Source organism: Taudactylus pleione, unplaced genomic scaffold (assembly GCF_031769625.1).
Source record: "Taudactylus pleione unplaced genomic scaffold, aTauple2 ptg000016l, whole genome shotgun sequence".
Classification (NCBI taxonomy): Eukaryota; Metazoa; Chordata; class Amphibia; order Anura; family Myobatrachidae; genus Taudactylus; species Taudactylus pleione.
Genome location: NW_028284418.1, coordinates 11,836,862 through 11,855,477, shown reverse-complemented (window position 1 = coordinate 11,855,477; position 18,616 = coordinate 11,836,862).

Sequence of the window (18,616 nt, the reverse complement as noted above, 5' to 3'; positions counted from 1 at the left end):
GGATTTGGATTTGGATTTTTTTACAAAAATTGACAAAAAAAGCTAAAATTACATAAATTGGTCTTTTTTTTCATCCTAGAGTATTATTAACCTCAATGACATTAATTTCCAGTCAATTTAGACCATATCACAGCTTATAATATTGTTTTCAACATTATTGGCCAAAGGTTGCAGTGAGCTGACTGGTTACTAAGCAACAAAGCAGCGGCACAACGACACAGACACCACAGTATAAAGCACATCTATGACACATTGCCACACAGCAGTGGCAGAAATGAAAAGTAGTGCACCCACCCAGTGGGGTACGGCCAGCAGAATCACAGTACTTGTTTACAAAGTGGGCTACGGCCCTAGGAGTCACAGTGCCCAATCTTATTTGCATTACACCGCACATAGTGCCCCTGATTCACATTACACCATAAAGTAGTGTCTCTTATTTATGTTACGACACAGTAGTGCCCCTTTTACACAATGCCCACAGTAGTGACCCTTTTACACAATGCCCACAGTAGTGCCCCTTTTACACAATGCCCACAGTAGTGACCCTTTTACACAATGCCCACAGTAGTGCCCCTTTTACACAGTGCCCACAGTAGCGGTGTCCCTTACACAATGCCCCCAGCAGTGGTGCCCCCTATGCAGTCCCCTTAGTAGTAGGGTCCACTATGCAGTGCCCCCAGTAGAATGCCCCACAGTAGTATGCCCCCCATTAGCAGGCCCCCCCAGTAGTATGCCCCCCATTAGCATGCCACCCAGTAGTATGCCCCCCATTAGCAGGCCCCCCCCAGTAGTATGCCCCCCATTAGCAGGCCCCCCCATTAGTATGCCCCCCCAGTAGTATGGCCCTCCCAGTAGTAGGCTGCCCCAGTAGCAGGCCCCCCCCAGTAGTAGGCTGCCCCAGTAGTAGCCCCCCCTGTAGTATGGCCCCCCCTGTAGTATGGACCCCCCCTGTAGTAGGCTGCCCCAGTAGCAGGCCCCCCCAGTAGTAGTAAGCCCCCCAGTAGTATGCCCCCCCAGTAGTATGGCCCCCCCCAGTAGCAGGCCCCTCAGTAGTATGGCCCCCCCAGTAGCAGACTCCCCCCAGTAGTATAGCCCCCCAGTAGCAGGCCCCTCAGTAGTATGGCCCCCCCAGTAGTATAGCCCCCCCAGTAGTGCAGACCCCCCCCAGTAGTAGGCCCCCCCAGTAGTATGGCCCCCCGCACCCCCAGTAGCAGACCCCCCCAGTAGCAGACCCCCCCCAGTAGCGCCCCCGGCCCTTGCACAAGTAAAAAATAAAAAAATTAAAACTTACCTGTATCCCCGCTCCCGCGCCGTCCGCTCTGCTGTCACACGCTGAGGAGGGAGCCGGAAGACGGAGCTCATGTGTGAGCTCCAGCCGGCTCCCTCCGTGCAGCAGCCAATGAGAGTCTGTGTGACTCTCATTGGCTGCTGCAACAAACACACAGCTGCCGCTGGCGGCTGTGTGTTTGTGTCTGTGTAGGGCAGAGCGCTATCACAGCAGGGTTCGGGTGGACTCGGATCCCCAATGTTCGGAGCGGTTCGGATTCCACAGACTCCGAACCGCTCATCTCTAATTACAACCCATATGCATGCGCAGTTGTGCGAACATCGCTCGGAGCGAACGAGCGGCCGCTTACGAGCGGCTCTGAATCAGGCCCTGTGTCCGTTGAGAAGAAAGACACATGGGGGTAAATTTACTAAAGGTCGATTTGGCATTTTGTGTGATTTGAGGTGCGATTTTAATTCGATTTGGCTTCGCTTTTGGGTATTTACTAAAGGCCAAATCGCTTGTAAAATCGGACTTCAAATCGAATTTGAACTCAAATCGCCCTCAAATCGACCATCGGAAAAACATTGGTACTTTTACATAGCCCAACACACAAAAACCTTATTTACTATCATTCGATTTGAAATCGACCTCAAAATCAGACTTCAAATCGACCCTCAAATCCCCATATCAAATGGACCTACTTCATGCTTTCGATTTGAGGAAAAAATTGCGTAGGGTTCCCCTGTAAGATCCAGAACCAGCCCTGGATCCTTTCTAATGGGGGACTGATGCCACAGCCAGGGGAGCCCTATCACCGGGCCCCCCAGCCAGAGCATCAGCCCTGACCGTTAGTCAGCCCAGGCCAGGGATCCCTGGGGAGTTGGAGAGCCCTTAAAAAAAAGGGGTCTCCCTCTCCAGGGCACCTCTAGCCTGGGGTAATAGCCCGGGACTATCCAAGCCACCCCTGGGCGGTGGGTGGTGGGTTGATTGTGTAAGTGTTGTGTAAAAATAGATATAAATAAACATGGTATTTCCAGTAGAACTGCAGGTCCCAGCAAGCCTCCCCCGCATGCTGGTACTTGGAGAACCACAAGTACCAGCATGCGGGGCATTAAGGGCCCACTGGTATTTGTAGTTCACCTGTAAAGAAATGTTGCAAGAAACACGCACACACCTTACAAAGTATAACTTTAATACATACATACACACACTCACACAATACTCACCTATATTACCTCCAGTGGTCCCCTTCTCTAGTAGGCATCCATGGGTTAAAATAACAAAACGAAAACCCAACCATCGCATTAAGGAGTAATCAGTCTAACCAGAATGATTACTCCTTCCCGAATGAAGTGCACAGACGCGGCTTCATCCTTTGCGCGTTCATTGGCTGAGAGAGGTCAGGCCCCGCCTCTCAGCCAATGAACAGCTCCTCCATTGTACTCAATGGTGGGAGCCGCAGGGTTACTAAAGTTTATCCTGCGGCTCCCACCATTGACTTCATGTCAAATCAAACTGCAAACCGACTCAAATCGAATTTGTGTTGCAAATCGCAAAACAAATCTAATCATAGTAAATGCAATGCGGTTTTCACTGCATTCGATTTGAGTCGGCTAAATCACTCCTCAAATCGAGCTGCAAATCGACCTTTAGTAAATTTACCCCAATGTCTTCATCCCTTCTGGGATGAAAATCCACTCCCAGCAGCAGGCATAGCACTCATGAATTCTCAAGAAAGACACAACGTAAGACTTAAACCTTAAATCTTAAATCTTGCATTTGCTCTGTTCAGCTTGTCCACATATCTGTAGTTAAGTGGATTGTGGGTACAGTGGCATTTTGGAGGCCACTAATTACGTTTTCTTTAAGGTCCCTCTACAGGTTGGGAATTGCTTTTCTAATGAAGTGGAATCTTTGCAAAGGATTGTTTAAAGCACTACTAGTAGTTTTCCTGGTCCCCTTCTGGGATGAAAATCCACTCCCAGCAGCAGGCTTAGCACCCAGTGATTCTTCTGGGGCAAGGACTGATGTGAATGAGTAAAATATTTTTTGTAAATACCTCCCCTCCTCTCCTCCCTCATAAATTTGCAGCAGAATCAAACTAATGAAATACAATTTACTACTAATCAAATCTTTCTTTCCCTGCTTTCAACTACATACATACTCCAACTCCCTTAGGCCTCTTGAATAATTAAAACAATTGTTATTTGTTTCCTGATGTGCCATGTTGGAAGTTGAACTGCCACGTGTTTGTGCCACCCACTGCTACAGCTTAGTTTAGTCAACAAGCTAGCTTGGTGCAAATTTTTGGCTTAAACCAGATGAAAACAATATTGTGAGGTGGTCAAAATTGTCGGGAAACAAGTGGAAATTAATGTTATTGAGATTAATAATACTGTAGGAACACAATAAAAAACAAATTGTAATTTTAGCAGATTTTATGAATTTAAAAAAAAAATACAGATCCAAAACAAAAACACGCAAGGGGCGGTTTTGGCAAAACCAAATCCAGATCCAAAACACAAGAAGATACAGATCCAAAACCAAAATACGGGGATCGGTGCACATCCCTAGTGTACATATACTGGCTGCACTCATGGTGGTATATGTAAACTGGTACGTGCACAGCAATGTGCATGGATAGCAACTGGGCTTCTATATATACAAATATACTGTATACAGTATATCTATACAATATATATATATATATATATATATACACACAGTATATATATATATATATATATATATATATATAAATGTATACTGTATATCTATACAAACGCTACAAATTTTGCATTTGCGCATGATGTTTTATGTACCAAGCATAGTACTATTGTGTTGACCACATACAGGGGCCTATTCATCATACCTAAAATATCGAGGGAGGTAATTAGGTTTAGAGCTTGCATGGAGTTCTACCTAATTACCGGAGGAATTCATTATTCCTCCTCCCTATAACTATCTATTCTGAAAAGCTGTAATTTTTGCGATAACAGCTTTTTGGGAAATAGATAGTTTTCCCTGCCTGCTCTAACTTACCGCAGTTGGAATCCGTGCTGCGCATGCGCTGTTACAATCGTAAACCCAGCGCATGCGCAGCACTACTTACAGCTGCGGTAAGTTTGTGTGCGCCCCCCCCAACCCCCCTTCCCCCCTCCGCTCCGTCCTGCACTTACCTGCCTGCTGCAGCGCCTCCGGCTCCATCCTGCTGGTCTGTCATGTAGTCTCCCAGCAGCACACAGTGTAGTTTAGAAAAAAAAAATTTTTTTTTCTAAACTTTATTGTGTTCTGCTGGTAGAACACAATGTCAGCATTGCAGACGGAGCCAGAGGACGCATCAGATCGCCAGAGGAAGACTCCGGGGGACCTGCACAGCTGGAAGCAGGTAAGTCTGTCCTGCTATTCGCCACCTCACAGTGGCGAATAGTAACTCCATCAAATTCCAAAAATACATAATTTTCGGAATTTGATGAATACCATAATTTCCATATCTCCATACTAATGTATGGGGAGTGTGGAAATTAACGCAGGGGAGCTTAGCAAGGAGATAACAATGATATCTCCTGTGCTAAGTGGCTTCATGAATGCTAAAATAACGTTATTTAAGGAAAACGTTATTTTAGTGTTGATGAATAGGCCCCACATTTGCTATGATACAAGTACTTTACCACATACTGTCATAATATATTCAGAATCAGGTAAGATTAATTGAGGAAGGATATTTTAAATATGCATTATAAACATTCCGTTACTTTAACATTGGCAGCTAGCCCCATTCTCAAGTGTGATTGCAGCAGCAACGCTTTCCCCCGTAATATTTACAGCATGTCAGTCACAGGTCTGGAGATAATATTTTGGTACAGTAAGGCTCAGCAGCTATCTCTGGCAGTGAAGGAGTTAGCCAAGTCTCCCATTCTGCCACATTTTGAAGTGCTAAGCCGCAAGCGGCATTCCATGTGGAATCACATTTGGACTGATTAACTCTGCGTTAATTCAATTAACAACATGTCATGTTAATTACACAAATGCATTTTTGCAGTAGAGTAAGAAAAGCACATCAGTTCAGGGCAGATTTTATATAATCTTTTTTAGGAATTTACCACAATTGCCAATATCCTGGTTTGTAAAGATGAAGTAGATGGGCAGCAATTAATAAGACCTGATGGGGCAGTACATTGGTTACTAGGATGCTTGCGGTAGACCAACGCTTTATTATTAAGTGTTGATTAGACATTTTGTCATTCTTCATATAAATGATCCTTTGTATCATTTCTCTTCTCTGGAAAGCTATTTTGATGCCATCGTTAATCAAGTGTAAAAACATAAATGGTTAATGTGGTGTAGGAGCAATCTGCTGCGCTGTATAGCAGCTGGTACACCATCATGATGGCAGACATTTTTATGTAGCTGCGCTTTTTTTTAAATTGCTTTTAAGCTGTAAAATTGCAATTTAATGGCTAAAATGAGGGCATATTGTTAGTATAAAAAGAACAATGCACAGTCTTAGTTGCTGTAATTGTTATTACATATTGGGGGTTAGGCACCAATAAACAGAAGTATAGTTTCTCTTGTGTGTTTAGTTATTTCTAATCCCTGGGGCTGATGCAGAATAAGCCTTACACCAGTATGCATAGAGAATCTTTTACCAAACCGTTCAACGGATGCATGTATTTGTGCCTATGCATAATTACATGATTCTGGCACTTCTACCCACCTTCATCTGAAGAGGATGGATGCAGGGCCGTAGCTAGGGTAGTGCAGCCGGTGCCATCGCACAGGGCACCACAGGTCAGGGGCCGCTGTTTGGGCCTGTCAACTTCTGTTTATTATCATTCTTGCTTGTAGCTTCCTCTTCTTTCATCCCCAGCATCTCCTGGCCTCCCCTATCTCTTCCCTGGAGCTTCCCCATGAAGCCATGGCCCTTTTTTGGGTCCATTATGTCCCTTTGAAAAATGAGGGGGGTGCCAATGTTCTTTCCGGCACAGGGCATCAAAAAGTCTAGTTACTGCTCTGTATGGATGTGTGAGGGAAGGGGCATTCTAATGGAGTACAGGCTTGTATGCGTAATTGCGTACACATGCAGACTGGCATTCACATACAGTAGACAGATGTCTGAGAAAACTGGACTATTTGCAGGCAGGGCCGTTTGAGAACTCTGACGGGCCCTGGTACTTGAGGAGGGAGCGTGGCCAAATCCTGGAGGTTTAGCCACTCCCTCCTCCCCAAAGACCTGCTATAAAATAGTACGGGGGTGGCAGCGCACGGCGGGCCACCTGTAGCAATTATTCTCTGCACCCATTACCGTTGTGGCCGCGGCTGTATAGCAGCACAGCCGCAGTGGCACATTAGGCAGAGAAAGAGGGGAGACTGCTTTTGCTCAGCGGCAGCAGTCTCCCCTCTCTCACTGCCCAATATGTGCCTCTGTGGCTGCACTGCTATATAGGTGCAGCGGTAGTGGGCAGAGAGAAGCATTTTTTGTGGGGGGGGGGGCGATCGCTGACCTAGGCCCTCGCTAGGCCCCTATAATTAGCCTGGGCCCAGGTAAGTAGTAGCCATTCCTCCCACTCTTGGCGTCCTTGTTTGCAGCTGAGCAGGAAATGCAAATGCACTGATGATTATGAATGTCAGCACTGGCAGGCCACTTGTTACCGGCTGTTGCGAGTGCACCTCTGGCACTGATAGGGGCTCTTTTCACTGCTCAGGCTTATATTATGATTTTGGGCTCTATTTACTACAATCCGCATATTGAATGCGGATTGTAGTGTGATATTACCGAGTGAATTCGCATTGCGAATTCAGGCAATATGACAGGGATTTACTATAAATCCCTTGCAGGGACAGAGCTTGCGATAAAGCTCTGTCCCTGCGGATCCCATCCGCACTCTAGTCGCGGTATTTTCAGAAAAAATACCGCGACTAAGAGCCCGCGCATGCACCGACCCACCGCTGCTGCCGCCCCCCGACCGGCGCTAAGCCCCGACCCCCTGGGCTAAGCCCAGCCCCCCGCATTCGCGGACCCCCGTGACCCCCCTCCCGCGACCCCCCATCCCTTCATTACACTTACCTGCATCCTCCTGGCCTCCGGTGATCTTCTCCGGGCTTCCCGATCAGGTGATCTCCCATACTGCACTGGGGCCCGATCACCTGATGACCGGGAAGCAGTGCACTGTGGGAGACCAGCTGACCGGAGAGGAGCCATCACCGGACGCCCGATCACCAGTCCCTGGAGTCAGGTAAGTAAAAAAAAAATGTTTCATTTTTTTTTTTTTACAGCAATCAGCTTGCGGTCTATTTAGATCACATAGCTGATTACTGGTACCGGCTCCCGGCTCTGCTCTCCCCGTTAGAGCAGAGTGGGAGCCTGGTAACCGGGGGAGACCCTGGATAACGCCACCTCCAGGTGGCGTTATTATCACAGGGCTTCCCCCGGTATTTTTTAACAATTTATTTTTAGTAACTATGGTCGGATCACATTTCCCATTACAATTATGGGAAATGCGATCTGCTTTACTAAAAATAAGTGATACTATGGGTTGGAGTAGAATTTTACTAATTCTACTCCAATTGCCCTATAGTAACTACAGGTGAAACTAAAATAATGTGAAAAGGGTGTGAAAACACCCTTTTTCACTTTATTTTAGTAAAAATAATGTTAATAAATAGAGCCCTTTGTGTGTGTGTGTGTGCGTGTGTGCGTGTGTGCGTGTGTGTAGCAAATTTGTATTTCCTGTAGCCAAGACTGAGGGGCCTATTCATCATACAGTACCTAAAAATTCGATTGAGGTAATTAGGTTTAGAACTCGTATGGAGTTCTACCTAATTACCGGAGGAATTCATCATTCCTCCTCTCCATAACTATCTATTCCGAAAAGCTGTCATGTTTGCGATGTCAAATATATAGTTTTCCCTCTCTACACTAACTTACCGCAGCTGGAATCCGTGCTACGCATGCGCTGTTACATTCGTAAAACCAGCACATGCGCAGCACTGCTTACAGCTGCTGTAATTTTGTGTCCCCCTCACCCCCCTCCCCATTCTGCTCACCTTACCCCGTCCCCGTACATACCTGCCCACTGCAGCGCCTCCGGCACCGGTGGCTGTGCTGACACATGGTGTCCCAGCAGCACACTGTACAGTTTAGAAAAAAAATATATATTTTTTCTAAACTTTATTGTGTTCTGCTGGGAGAACACGTCTCAGAACAGCCACCGGAGCCAGAGGAGGGACCAGAGCGACGGAGGGAGATGCCAGGGGACCTGTCCACACTGACACAGGTAAGTGTCACCTGCTATTCGCCACCTCACAGTGGCGGATAGTAACTCCATCAAATTCCGAAAATACATAATTTTCGGAATTTGATGAATACCATAATTTCCACATCCCCATACTAATGTATAGGGAGTGTGCAAATTAATGCAGGGGGACTTAACCAGGAGATATCAGTGATATCTCCTGTGTTAAGTCTCTTTGTGAATACTAAAATAACATGAATTAAGGAAAATGTCCTTAAAAACGTTATTTTAGTGTTGATGAATAGGCCTCTGAGACTTGTTTCTGTTGTATTAGGAGTCTACAAATTAACACTTAATTTCTACAAAAGCAGGTGAGAATGAACATATTCATCTGCTTTTGTAGAAATTAAGTTTTGGGGCCATTCATCATAAGGTTATGCAGGAGCTATCACAGATATTTCCTGCTTACCTTTCTCTCTCGATGTGGCCCGCTGTCCCCGTACACTAATATGGGGACAAAAATTCATCAAGCTCCGAAAATACAATATTTCGGAGCATGAGGTAGGGTGCATTCACCATCTTCAGATGGCATTTGCTCCTGCAACCCGCTCCTTTCATATTGGAAGGAGTCCCGGGTTGCGAAAACGGCCCGTGTCTGGCTCCTTCTGTCGGACGCTGGGGCTTTGTGCACCTGTGTGAACTCTAGGTCACGAAGGCGCACTAGCACTACCGAGTCAGACTCGGGCAGTGCTAAGTTTCACTGCTCCAAAAGGAGCAGTGAAAACGTTCTGGGAGACAGCTGATTTTCGAATCAGCTGTCTCCGTGTCGGAGCAATGATGAATTGCTCCGCTGCTCATAGCGAGTAGGAATGCCTTTTAGAGAGGTAGTCAAAGTTTTATTGCATAGCTCATATTTTAGAATATATACATAATTATTTTTACTAATTAGCTCTTAGAGCTGTATTTACTACAATTCGCATACTGAATGCAGATTGTAGTGTGATATTACCGACTGAATTCGCATTGCAGGGATAGAGCTTGTGATAAAGCTCAGTCCCTGCGAATACCCTCCGCACACTTATCACAGTATTTTCGCAAAAAATACTGTGACAAGTGCCCGCACATGCACCGACCGTCCGGCGCTAAGCCCCGCCCCCGCGATCGTGCTCCCCCCACGACCCACCCCTCCGATAATCACACTTACCTCCAGTGATCGGGACTCTGGTGATGTCCTCCGTGATTCCAGTCAGCTGATCTCCCATCCTGCACTGGGACCCAATCAGCTGTGTGGTGGCATTAGCGTACATCTCTGATCAGGCCCAGAGTTCAATGTACTGTAGCAGCCGTATAAAGGCACCAGTAATATAGGACTTTATTCAGAGTTGGATCTTAAGGCAAGTCTTTCTGGCCGCAATTTGCTCTCTCGTTTTTAGTTGACATGCGTGTCTTGTTTTCCTGTCATAATGCACTTGTGAGTTCATATGACAAGAGGCCAGGAGCAGAAAAAATATGTCCCTATGGGGCTGATTCTGAGTCTGACGCAGACCCGTCCATGTCTACTGGTGCAGCTGGATCTTATGCCAATGGTGCAGCCAATTTTCACAAAACTGAGACGCCCACCTACTGCGTCTTGCAAAAGTGCATTTCTATCTCTTTGCGTCTTTACACGCACCGTCACTGCACCATCGGTCGCACCATCAAAACTTGCACTAGCAGGTGCAGTTTCTCCATGTGAGTATAGCCTCCTGTGTGATCGGCTGTGCATAATTGTATGCAGCCGCTTTCAGCGAATATTGTATGCAGCCGCTTTCACGTTAGCTTACCCACCCCCCTGTTACCTCCCAGGAGCGCCTTCTAAAAATCACAGACTCTGCATCTGATTCTGTACTGTATCTCTGAGCGCAGACAATTGTGAAGCACGGCACAGACAATTGTGAAGCACGGCACAGACAATTGTGAAGCATGGCACAGACAATTGTGAAGCATGGCACAGACAATTGTGAAGCATGTACAGACATGGATAGTCCTTGGATGTATGTCAGCTGACACCCGCATTTCCTATCTGGGAGATTTATAACATTGGCATGTATGATACACCTATCAGTTAGAATGCACTACCTGCATACAAAAACTGCAGACATACAGCATGCAAGTGGACCAGGGCCGGTTTATAGGGAGGGCGAAGGGGGCGGTTGTCCCGGGGCCCCCACACATAAGTGGCCCAGAGTCGCCGCTGCTACTAACATCATTTAGCTGTCGCCTGCGCAGCTATTGTCCTTGTCGGCGGCTCAGCTGTTCCCTAACAGCAGCCGCCGAGGAGCTTCCTACAGTCAGAGTCTCACGAGATTTGACGTCATCATCTCGCGAGACTCTGACTGTAGGAAGCTCCTCGGTGGCCGCAGTCAGTGACAGACAGAGGGAGCCGAGGCTCCAACTTAAAGAAGAGTTGAGTCGACTTGACTCAGGTCCTCATGGTTCCCTCTAGGTGCACCTCAGCGGTGCAGAGCACTGACAGGCAGGTACTGTAGCCCTTAGTGTGTGTGTGTGTGTATGTATATATATATATATATATATATATATACATACAGTATATATGGCTATATATACATTATACAGTCAGGTGCAAAAATATTGGGACATTGACAGAATTTTCATATTTTGGCCTCTATTCACCACTACAAAGGCTTTGAAATGAAACAAACAAGATGTGATTTAACTGCAGGCTTTCAGATTTAATTTGAGTGTAATTACATCCAAATCAGGTGAACGGTGTAGGAATTACAACGGTTTCTATATGTGCCTCCCACTTTTTAAGGGGCCAAAAGTAATGGCACTATCAACTCAAAACCTATTTCATGGACAAGTGTGGGCTATTCCCTCGTTATTTCATTATCAATTAAGCAGGTAAAAGGTCTGGAGTTGATTCTAGGTGTGACATTTGCATTTGGAATCAGTTGCTGTCGACTCTCAATATGAGATCCAAAGAGCTGTCACTATCAGTGAAGCAAGCCATCATTAGGCTGAAAAATCAAAACAAACCCATCAGAGAGATAGCAAAAACATTAGGTGTGGCCAAATCAACTGTTTGGAACATTCTTAAAAAGAAAGAACGCACCGGAGAGTTCAGCGACACCAAAAGACCCGGAAGACCACGGAAAACAACTGTGGTGGATGACAGAAGAATTATTTCCCTGGTGAAGAAAAACCCCTTCACAACAGTTGGCCAAATCAAGAACAGTCTCCAGGAGGTAGGTGTATATGTGTCAAAGTCAACAATAAAGAGAAGACTTCACAAGAGTGAATATAGAGGTTTCACCACAAGATGTAAACCATTGGTGATCCACAAAAACAGGAAGACCAGATTAGAGTTTGCCAAACAACATCTAAAAAAGCCATTACAGTTCTGGAACAACATCCTATGGACAGATGAGACAAAGATCAACTTGCACCAGAGTGATGGGAAGAGAAGAGTATGGAGAAGAAAAGGAACTGCTCATGATCCAAAACATACCACCTCATCAGTGAAGCATGGTGGTGGTAGTGCCATGGCGTGGGCATGTATGGCTGCCAATGGAACTGGTTCCCTTGTATTTATTGATGATGTGACTGCTGACAAAAGCAGCAGAATGAATTCTGAAGTATTTTGGGCAATATTATATGCTCATATTCAGTCAAATGCTTCAGAACTCATTGTACGGCGCTTCACAGTGCAGATGGACAATGACCCGAAGCATACTGCAAAAGCAACCAAAGAGTTTTTTAAGGCTAAAAAGTGGAATGTTATGCAATGGCCAAGTCAAACCCCTGACCTGAATCCGATTGAACATGCATTTCACTTGATGAAGACAAAACTGAAGGGAAAATGCCCCAAGAACAAGCAGGAACTGAAGACATTTGCAGTAGAGGCCTGGCAGAGCATCACCAGGGATGAAACCCAGCGTCTGGTGATGTCTATGCGTTCCAGACTTCAGGCTGTAATTGCCTGCAAAGGATTTGCAACAAAGTATTAAAAAGTGAAAGTTAGATTTAGGATTGTTTAGTTTGTCCCATTACTTTTGGCCCCTTAAAAAGTGGGAGGCACATATACCGTTCACCTGATTTGGATGTAATTACCCTCAAATTAAATCTGAAAGTCTGCAGTTAAAGCACATATTGTTTGTTTCATTTCAAAACCATTGTGGTGGTGAATAGAGGCCAAAATATGAAAATTCTGTCAATGGCCCTCATTCAGAGCCGTACGCTCTGAGCAGAGCGCACGCTCTGAATGAGGGCCGGGCTCCATTTTCATGGAGCGTCCTCCTGGACGCTCGTATAGCTGTGGGTCACCACCCACAGGCTATACGAGCGTGCATTGTGATGGTCGAGACCATCGCGACCATCGAATTTGCGAGCCGGAGCCTGCGGTTGAGGTTTTCAACCGCAAGCTCCGGAGTGATTTTGGCTCTATCAGAGCCAAAATCACTCCCACTGACATCACTAGTGATGTCAGTGGGCCGGCTTCTGACGGGAGGCGTTCCCGTGGGAACGCCCCCGTCAGGGAGGCACGCCCCCGCCCCGCCCACCAAAGGGGGCGTGCTGTCAATCAACATTGACAGCACGCCCCCTTTGATCGGACACAACGAGCGAAGGACTTTCCTTCACTCGTCGCATCTGGCGCATGCGCACGACGGAGCTCCCTCCGTCGTGCGCATGCTCAGTCCATAACATCGACCCACTTGCGAGCGGACAGCCGCTCGCGAGTGGGTCTGAATCAGGCCCAATGTCCCAATATTTATGGACCTGACTGTATATAGCTATAAATAATGCATATATAGCCATATATACTGTTATGTGTGTGTATGTGTATATATATATATATATATATATATATATATATGTATGTGTGTATATATATATATATATATATATATATATGTCTATTACATTTGCTTTAAAATTTAAAATTACTGGAATATCATCAATGTCATATATATAATATATATATATATATATAGTGTGCTTGTATATATGTATAATGTATATAGTGTGCTTATATATATATATATATATATATATATATATACACTAGGGGTGAGCGGGTTCGGATTTCTGAAATCCGAACCCCCCCGAGCCCCCCCGATCCGAGGCAGATCCGAGTCAGGCTCGACTTTTCCCGCCTGACTCGGATCTGAAATCGAGGCAAAACGTCATCATCCCGCCTTCCGAGTCTCGCGGGTTTTGGAACCTATATAAGGTACCCGCGTCGGCGCCATTTTCTCACTCGGCTGTGGACAGTGAAGAGGGAGGGTGGGAGTTAGGGCTGGCTGGGCAGTGTAGTGTAGTGTAGTGTAGTGCAGAGTAGTTTTGTGCTGTGCTGTGCTGCGCTGTGCTGCTGTTGTCCACTACTTCAAAGTCCATAGGGGCTGGCTGTGTTGTGCTGTGCTGCTGTTGTCCATAGGGGCTGTGTCCACTCCTCCAAAGTCCATAGGACCTGGCTGTGTTGTGCTGTGCTGCTGTTGTCCATACTAGCTGTGTCCACTCCTCCAAAGTCCATAGGGGCTGGCTGGACTGTGTTGTCTGTGTCCTCTCCAAAGTTCTGTGCAGAGTCCCAGTCCTAAAGGGGTGCTGTAGTGTTGTCCAGGGAATGCTCTGTCCATCAGGGGTGCTCCCCTCAAGTGCTAAAAAAATAATATTTTTTGTGTGTTTGTGAATTGTGTGCGCAGTAGCCGCACGTGCATCAACAAAGTAGTGCCAAGCGTGCGCCTGTGTCATAAGTAAAGGGCCGGCTGGCTTGACCGTTAAAGGGTGCTGTAACCCCCAAAGTACACTCCAGTCCAAACCAAAAAAAAATTTATTTTCTGTGTTTGTGAATTGTGTGCGCAGTAGCCGCACGTGCATCAACAAAGTAGTGCCAAGCGTGCGCCTGTGTCATAAGTAAAGGGCCGGCTGGCTTGACCGTTAAAGGGTGCTGTAACCCCCAAAGAACACTCCAGTCCAAACCAAAAAAATAATTATTTTCTGTGTTTGTGAATTGTGTGCGCAGCAGCCGCACGTGCATCAACAAAGTAGTGCCAAGCGTGCGCCTGTGTCATAAGTAAAGGGCCGGCTGGCTTGACCGTTAAAGGGTGCTGTAACCCCCAAAGTACACTCCAGTCCAAACCAAAAAAATATATATTTTCTGTGTTTGTGAATTGTGTGCGCAGTAGCCGCACGTGCATCAACAAAGTAGTGGCAAGCGTGCGCCTGTGTCATAAGTAAAGGGCCGGCTGGCTTGACCGTTAAAGGGTGCTGTAACCCCCAAAGTACACTCCAGTCCAAACCAAAAAAATATATATTTTCTGTGTTTGTGAATTGTGTGCGCAGTAGCCGCACGTGCATCAACAAAGTAGTGCCAAGCGTGCGCCTGTGTCATAAGTAAAGGGCCGGCTGGCTTGACCGTTAAAGGGTGCTATAACCCCCAAAGTACACTCCAGTCCAAACAAAAAAAAAAAATATTTTCTGTGTTTGTGAATTGTGTGCGCAGTAGCCGCACGTGCATCAACAAAGTAGTGCCAAGCGTGCGCCTGTGTCATAAGTAAAGGGCCGGCTGGCTTGACCGTTAAAGGGTGCTGTAACCCCCAAAGTACACTCCAGTCCAAACCAAAAAAATATATATTTTCTGTGTTTGTGAATTGTGTGCGCAGTAGCCGCACGTGCATCAACAAAGTAGTGCCAAGCGTGCGCCTGTGTCATAAGTAAAGGGCCGGCTGGCTTGACCATTAAAGGGTGCTGTAACCCCCAAAGTACACTCCAGTCCAAACCAAAAAAGAAATTATTTTCTGTGTTTGTGAATTGTGTGCGCAGTAGCCGCATGTGCATCAACAAAGTAGTGCCAAGCGTGCGCCTGTGTCATAAGTAAAGGGCCGGCTGGCTTGACCGTTAAAGGGTGCTGTAACCCCCAAAGTACACTCCAGTCCAAAAAAAAAAATTATTTTCTGTGTTTGTGAATTGTGTGCGCAGTAGCCGCACGTGCATCAACAGAGTAGTGCCAAGCGTGCGCCTGTGTCATAAGTAAAGGGCCGGCTGGCTTGACCGTTAAAGGGTGCTGTAACCCCCAAAGTACACTCCAGTCCAAACCAAAAAAAAAATGATTTTCTGTGTTTGTGAATTGTGTGCGCAGTAGCCGCACGTGCATCAACAAAGTAGTGCCAAGCGTGCGCCTGTGTCATAAGTAAAGGGCCGGCTGGCTTGACCGTTAAAGGGTGCTGTAACCCCCAAAGCACGCTCCAAACCAAAAAAATATATATTTTCTGTGTTTGTGACTTGTGTGCACTGTGGCTGCACGTGCATCAACAAAGGAGCAGCGCCAAGCGTGCGCCTGTGTCCCATAAGTAAAGAGCCGGCTGGCTCATTTCTTAAAGGGTGGTGTAACCCACAAAGTGCACTACTCTCCAGCAAAAATAAAAAAATATTTTCTGTGTTTGTGTGCGCTTTAGCCGCACGTATATATCAATATAACATAAATGGAGGACCAAACTTTCTCCGATAAAAATAAAATAGGGAAAGATCAAGAACCACTTCCTCCTAGTGCTAATGCTGCCGCTGGGAGTTGTTCATCATCCCAGAGAGGAAGTAGGAACATCACTACTTTTACTAAACAATTGACCCTCCAACAGTCCCTAGCGATGAGGATGAAGTACGACAGCAGTCATCCTGAAGCAAAACGTATAACTGAGGCCTTGACTGCTATGTTGGTGTTAGACATGCGTCTGGTATCCGCCATTAGTGCAGTGGGATTTAGACAATTGATGGAGGTAGTGTGTCCCCGGTTCCAAATCCCGTCTAGATTCCACCTGCATCCTCAAAGCAGCAGCGACAAGCGTGCGTCTGTCTGTTAAAGGGTGGTGACACCCTCAAAGTGTGCTACACAAACAATAAAAATATTCTTCTTTTTTTTTCGGTCTTTGTGAAATGTGTGGGCTGTAGCCGCACCTACATCCTTAAAGCAGCAGCGACAAGCGTGCGTCTGTCTGTTAAAGGGTGGTGACACCCTCAGAGTGTGCTACACAAACAATTAAAATATTGTTCTTTTTTTTTCTGTCTTTGTGAAATGTGTGGGCTGTAGCCGCACCTGCATCCTTAAAGCAGCAGCGACAAGCGTGCGTCTGTCTGTTAAAGGGTGGTGTAACCCTCAAAGTGCTCCAAAAAATAAAAAACTATTTTTTTAATGTGTTTGTGACTTGTGTGCGATGTAGCCGCACGTGCATCAACATAGTAGCAGCGCCAAGCGTGCGCCTGTGTCATAAGTCAAGGGCTGGTTTGGACATCTGGTCCGGACTGAAGGACGTGCCAACAATTTCTGACAAGTCTACTGTCACTGCATATGATACTGTCCTCAAAGCAGCAGCGACAAGCGTGCGTCTGTCTGTTAAAGGGTGGTGTAACTCTCAAAGTGCTACAAAAAATAAAAAAACTATTTTTTAAATGTGTTTGTGACTTGTGTGCGATGTAGCTGCACTTGCATCCTCAAAGCAGCATCGACAAGCGTGCGTCTGTCTGTTAAAGAGTGGTGACACCCTCAAAGTGTGCTACACAAACAATTAAAATATTGTTCTTTTTTTTTCGGTCTTTGTGAAATGTGTGGGCTGTAGCTGCACCTGCATCCTTAAAGCAGCAGCGACAAGTGTGCATCTGTCTGTTAAAGGGTGGTGACACCCTCAAAGTGTGTTACACAAACAATAAAAATATTCTTCTTCTTTTTTCTGTCTTTGTGAATTGTGTGGGCTGTAGCCTCACTTGCATCCTCAAAGCAGCAGCGACAAGCGTGCGTCTGTCTGTTAAAGGATTACATCGGTGACAGCATCCAAGTATGCATGTCAGACAGTCCGTACCTGTACTGGCAGGAAAAAGAAGCAATTTGGAGGTCCCTGTACAAACTGGCTCTATTTTACCTGAGTTGCCCCCCCTCCAGTGTGTACTCCGAAAGAGTGTTTAGTGCAGCCGGGAACCTTGTCAGCGAAAGGCGTAGGAGGTTGCTTCCACAAAATGTGGAGAAGATGATGTTCATAAAATGAATTATCAACTCTTCCAGGGAGACCAGCCTCCAGAACGTACAGAGGGACCTGTGGTTCCAGCGGGGACGAATTAATACTCTGTGAGGATGAGGATGTACACACTGAAGAGGGTGAGGAATCAGTGGATGAGGAGGATGAGGATGACATCTTGCCTCCGTAGAGCCAGTTTGTGCAGGGACAGATTAATTGCCAGCTTGTTTTGTGGGGGCCCAAACGAACCAATCATTTCAGCCACAGTTGTGTGGCAGACCCTGGCGCTGAAATGATTGGTTTGTTAAAGTGTGCATGTCCTGTTTATACAACATAAGGGTGGGTGGGAGGGCCCAAGGACAATTCCATCTTGCACCTCTTTTTTTTCTTTGCATTATGTACAGTTTGGGGCCTAGTTTTTCAAACTGCCATCCTGTCTGCCACTGCAGTTTCACGCCTAGATGGGTCACGTGTTTGTGCCGCCCACTCGTGTCGCTTAGCATAGTCATCCAGCTACCTCGGTGCAACCTTTTGGACATAAAAACACTATTGTGAGGTATGAAGTGTTCAGAATAGACTGGAAATGAGTGGAAATTAAGGTTATTGAGGTTAATAATAGCATAGGAGCAGAAAAACCTACAAATTCTGTGATTTTAGCTGTTTTTATGCTTTTTTTCAAAAAAATACAGATCCAAAACACAAAACCCAGAACCCAAAACACGGAAGGGTGGTTTTGGCAAAACCAATCCAGATCCAAAACACGAAGAAAGATCCAGATCCAAAACACGAAAAGTGGCCGGTGCACACCCCTAATATACACAGTATATGTATATATGTGTGTATATACACACTGACACCTATATATGAGTGTGTGTATATAGTTATATATACAGATATACTGTGTGTGTGTATATATATATATATATATATATATATATATATATATATATATACAGTCAGGTGCATAAATATTGGGACATTGACAGAATTTTCATATTTTGGCCTCTATTCACCACCACAATGGCTTTGAAATGAAACAAACAATATGTTCTTTAACTGCAGACTTGCAGATTTAATTTGAGGGTAATTACATCCAAATCAGGTGAACG